This window comes from Rutidosis leptorrhynchoides, chromosome 4 (genome assembly GCF_046630445.1).
Source record: "Rutidosis leptorrhynchoides isolate AG116_Rl617_1_P2 chromosome 4, CSIRO_AGI_Rlap_v1, whole genome shotgun sequence".
Taxonomy (NCBI): domain Eukaryota; kingdom Viridiplantae; phylum Streptophyta; class Magnoliopsida; order Asterales; family Asteraceae; genus Rutidosis; species Rutidosis leptorrhynchoides.
This window is the reverse complement of record NC_092336.1, coordinates 14673772-14679900: the sequence shown is the minus strand read 5'-3', so window position 1 is coordinate 14679900 and position 6129 is coordinate 14673772.

Here is a 6129-nt window from a genome sequence, read left to right as displayed (position 1 = left end):
ATCATAAAATGCATGTATTCTCATCCCGAAATATTTAAAGTTTAAAAGTGGGACTATATACTCACCATACTGTATTTTGTAGTAAAAATACATATAACATCATTGAACACGTATAAGGTTGGCCTCGGATTCACGAACCTATATCAGGTATATATATATTAACACATATAATGGAAATCGAATAGATTTAGGTATTATTATTAATTGTTATTTTAGTAATTTGTACGTTTCATTAATAACTAAATTAACTATACTTATTTTTATATACAAGTTTTATTACAAATATTTTTAATATGGTTATGTTTTATGTAAATAATATATTTTTATATAGAAAATCTTTATTTGATATTTTAATACTAAAAATGATAAAAATAATAATATTAGTGTTAAAAATAATAAAAATGATAATAAAAATAATAATGATAAAAATAATGATGATCCTAATAATAATAATAATAATAATAATTCTAATAATATAAATGATAATTTTTATGTAAAAAAATTTAGTTTTCTATAATAATACAACATACTTTAAAAAAAATGCAAATAATAATAATAATAATAATGATAAAGATAACTACCTCAAAAAGGCTAAAACAATTAATTGCTAACAACGGGACTCGAACCCACTACCTCCTGCTCAACAACCAACGCTTATCCACTCCTCTGACCGTTTTTTTTGTTATAATTCTTAAATTAAATCTATTTAACCATTATATGCCTGACTTCATCTTCATTGTCATCAATCATCACAGCTTACTATCATCACCTTCCGTATTCCTCGTTGTACCAAAATTACCATTCTAATCTAAATTGAGTCTCGGCCCATCTAAGATACCGGATTATATGACCCAACAACACAATAGTTCACGGCTCAATATAGGGACTAGTACATGGAACACGGCCCAACACTCACAATACCTAACTAGCACAAAAACCCATCTAGAAAAAGAAAAGCGGCCCAACTTGTTTAAACAATAGAAGATCCGATCCTTTTTGCTATACTAACTGTTTGAATCGGTTTAAAACAATAGGATGATAGAGGAATAAACTTATCATTGGATACATCTTGGCCCCACCTTCATGCTAGTCCAATAAAATAAAAAAATATCGGCCTATCTACTTTCCTTTTCTTAATCGAATCAGTGGGTCATCCAAAGAAATAAAGGAACAAGTAATCCACCTTTCATGTGTTTAACTTTTAGCACTCTTCATTGATACCCACTAGCCACAAAGAATTATTAAGTGGGGTAGTTGGTTTGGTAAATGTCCGCAAAAGAAAAAGGAATAACAATACAATTGGTTAGCCTAGCTCCTAAATCTGATTTAAAACTATAAGAGCACTCAAAGGTGGTGGCAACGTATGATATCTTCATTCTTTCTTCTTCGTTTACAGTTTCATAGATCGTGGGTTTTGTGTTAACTCGTAAAATTATAGAAAGATGATGGGGTTTGATTTATAAACAGAAACAGACGCAACCTTGTATCAATTGTTGGTTGATGGTGGTGTCAAAAGGTGGCGGTTTGGTTTTGTTATGGTGGTTTGAATTTGTAAACGGAATTGGTAGCAGTGGTTCTCGATTGGGTGGTGATATGGTGGAGGTTATGGGTTTTCCTTCGACCCGCACCTCAGCGAGAAAGAAGATCAACAACAAAATTTTAATCAACGCTTTGGGGTGATTGTTTATAGTGACGGTTAATGGTGTCGTAAAGGTGGTACCAAGGTGGTAGTTCTCGTTGTGTAATGTTTTCGGTGATGGATGGTTATTGATGATGATTTGAAACAGACACGAATGGCAAAAGTTGCTGTAGCGGTAGCAGGTTTAAGGTTCATGGTTTGGTGGTTTACTATGGTGGTTGAGGTGGGTGACGATGGTTTGGTAATTGATTACGAAAATAGAAAATGAGATGGGTTAGGTGGTAAGGTTATGGGGTCGTGTAAGGTGATGGTGATGTGGTGGTTTGCCACGAAGAAGAAAGCAAAGAAAGTGGTGGTTAATCGTGGTGGTTGATCGAGATCATCCCTGGAACAGTAGCGGTGCATAAAAGGAATTAGTGTTTTGGCTTGGTGATGATCAAAAGGGTTAGGGTGGTGGTGAACGATATTCATGAAGGTTGATGAAGTTAATGGCGGGTTGTAGGGGTGGTGATAACCGAGGTTTGTGGTGGCGTGGTGATAATGCTAAAAACGAACATATATTTCATAGCATTATTCCTCAAGAAAGACAAGCTTTTAGTTGCAATTGTTCTATTTACAAGTGATATTCGTTTAAATAATAAAAGGTGAAGACAAAAGACAGATTCGACGATTTGAAGACGCAAACGACCAAAAAGCTCAAAAGAACAAAAGACAATCAAAAAGGTTCCAATTATTGATAAGAAACGTCTCGAAATCACAAAGAGTACAAGATTCAAAACGCAAAGTACAAGATATTAAATTGTACGCGAGGACGTTCGAAAATCCGGAACCGGGACCAGAGTCAACTCTTAACGCTCGACGCAACGGACTAAAAATTACAAGTTAACTATGTATATAAATATAATATAATATATAATTAATTATATTAATTATATATATATTATATATATATATTAAAAACTGTCGGCAGCCAGAAACTCCAAGGGTGTGAATTGAAAATACCTCTCCGCGACTCGCGGAGTTTGAAGGGCTTTTTGCCGCGAGTCGCGGAGCCCCAAATTTCACTTCTGGCTATAAAGCCAACCGAATTCTGATCGAATTTATCATCATTTTTTCTTCTCATTCATACGAAGTAATATATATTTATATTTATAATTTATATTTTAATTTTAATTATAATTCTAATAATAAGGGTATGTTAGCGAATGTTGTAAGGGTGTAAGTCGAAATTCTGTCCGTGTAACGCTACGCTATTTTTAATCATTGTAAGTTATGTTCAACCTTTTTATATTAATGTCTCGTAGCTAAGTTATTATTATGCTTATTTAAAACGAAGTAATCATGATGTTGGGCTAATTACTAAAATTGGGTAATTGGGCTTTGTACCATAATTGGGGTTTGGACAAAAGAACGACACTTGTGGAAACTAGACTATGGGCTATTAATGGGCTTTATATTTGTTTAACTAAATGAAAGTTTGTTAATGTTAATATAAAGATTTACAATTGGGCGTCCCTATAAACTACCATATACACTCGATCGGACACGATGGGCAGGGTATTTATATGTACGAATAATCGTTCATTTAACCGGACACGGGAATGGATTAATAGCCACTAGAATAATTGAAACAGGGGTGAAATTACATTCAAGGGTAATTGGTGTAATTGTTAACAAAGTAGTAAAACCTTGGTTTACACGCAGTCGATAACCTGGTGTATTCATTAAACAAAGTATTAAAACCTTGTTACAATTCGAATCCCCAATTAGTTGGAATATTTATCTTCGGGTATAATAATAATTTGACAAGGACACTTGCAATTTATATTTATGACTGATGGACTGTTATGGACAAAAACCAGACGGACATATTAAATAATCCAGGACAAAGGACAATTAACCCATGGGCATAAAACTAAAATCAACACGTCAAACATCATGATTACGGAAGTTTAAATAAGCATAATTCTTTTATTTCATATTTAATTTCCTTTATTTTATATTTAATTGCACTTCTAATTATCGCACTTTTATTTATTGTTATTTTATTTAATCGCACTTTTAATTATCGTACCTTTTAATTATCGTAATTTTATTTTATCGCATTTTTATTCGCAATTTCATTATTTACTTTACGCTTTAATTTAAGTCTTGTATTTATTTTATATTTTACATTAGGTTTTAACTGCGACTAAAGTTTTAAAATCGACAAACCGGTCATTAAACGGTAAAAACCCCCCCTTTATAATAATAATATTACTTATATATATATTTGTATTTTTATAAAAGTAAATTAATATAGCGTTGAGCTTTGTTTAAAGATTTCCCTGTGGAACGAACCGGACTTACTAAAAACTACACTACTGTACGATTAGGTACACTGCCTATAAGTGTTGTAGCAAGGTTTAAGTATATCCATTCTATAAATAAATAAATATCTTGTGTAAAATTGTATCGTATTTAATAGTATTTTCTAGTAAAATAATAACTATTTTATATACTACCCGCTGCACATCAAGTATTTTTGGCGCCGCTGCCGGGGAACATCTTAAAAGCCGGAAGCGCAACGCTAATAAGAAAAAAAAAAAAAAAACAAGATTTTTAGCTACTTTTATTAAAAATTTGCTTTTGTAAATTACGTTTTAAAAATTCGAAAAATATAAAAAGAAAAACAAAAATATTAGTATTTTTAAGATTTTGTTAAATAGTTAAGTTTTAAAAGTTTCTTTATTTCTATTTTACTTTATAAAAATATAACTTTAATTTTAATATCTTTTATTTAATTAAAAAAATAAAAAAAAAAAAACGCGTAAAAAACAAAAGCTGTCAACTGAATTCCTGAACCCCGCGACTCGCGGGGTTTTCCTCTTTATTTGCCGCGACTCGCGGAGGTCTTCTGACACACGGACAAAACCCTAAAGTTGCATTAATTACGGAGTTATAATTTATTATTATTATTATTTAACTTAATTATTATTATTATTATTATTAATTTTAGTTTTATTTTTACTTTTTACTTTATATATGTATTTTGTTTAATTATTTTTATTAAAATTGTAAAATTAGTAGTTTTTATTAAATAAATAATATAAAAATAATATTTTTATAAAAATTGTACTTTTTACAACTTTTTGTATATTTTTATATTTTGTACCTTTTTAATCGTTGTAGCGTAACTTTTGTATTTTTAGCTCATAATTAATTTTAAACTTAGTTTTAGCTATAGTTATTTTTACTCCTAGATTTTTAGGCTTTGCCGTAGAATTCCTTAAGTGCTTTTTCTTTAGACTAAGATTTAGGTGCTTTAGAATTTTGCGACGCCTTTTTAAGTTTTAGTTTCTTTTTAAGTTATTTCCATTTGGGATTTAGTTTTTCCTGTAAGCTTTAATATTTTTAGAGACCTTTTACTATGTATCAATTATCATTCCAATTAGTAATATCAATTTGCGATTATAATTTTAAGTTAGTTGTAGTAATAAGGTTAAATTAGTTAAGTATTTTTAAGTTTTTTTAAGTTTCTTTTATTTTTCCGTCACCTTTTATTTTTCAACCATTTTTCCTTTTTCAACCTTTTTCGACGAACTCTTTTTCTTTCTTATTTCTCGCTATTCTAGTTTTAGGACTTAGAATTTTTTCTACTTCTTATCTAAATTTCTTAAAATTACGAAAATTTATTTTAAGTAGTTAAATTGATAGACATCAAAATTTTCTGGTTCGTAGTAATAGTTGGATTTGTACGTGGACCGGGTTATTGGAGCCAAACAGTCCTCAATTATATTGAGACCAAACGAATCCTGCCCCTCTGCTGCATCTTTTGGCTATTCGAAACGTGGGCAAAATCAGAAAAGTCTATTGATTGGATAACTTATTATAATTTTTCTTTCCTTTTTAAAACTAATAGGATATTCTGTGAATGCACCGAGCAAGACGTTCATCACCTTTTGTACGTTCACCACCTGTAACTCGATCAAGACATCGTTTAACAAATATAACCGCCGTTGATTTTTCTTTAGAATCGTCATCCAGTCGACCAAGTACTTCAGTTCAAATTTCCGATAATCCATTTTTTGAACCCGACCTCACAATTGAGAATCCAGAAAATATTCAGGAACGGTTCGTAGATCCTGAACCATTAAACTTTCCTCCGGAACCACCAATCATTCAAACAGGGATTGTTGAGAAACGAACTATTAAATCAGAACCATCTAGTGATACCGATTCAACAAATTCAATTATGGAGAATCTGGAACCTTTAAGTATGGAAGACCGAATGAGAGCTAAACGCACTGGCCAAGGTCACGCAATTACTCATCCAGACATTAATGCGCCAGATTATGAAATCAAAGGACAAATTCTACACATGGTGACTAATCAATGCCAATTTAGTGGTGCGCCGAAGGAAGATCCAAATGAACATCTACGTACCTTTAATAGGATCTGCACACTATTTAAAATCCGAGAAGTGGAGGATGAACAGATATATCTCATGT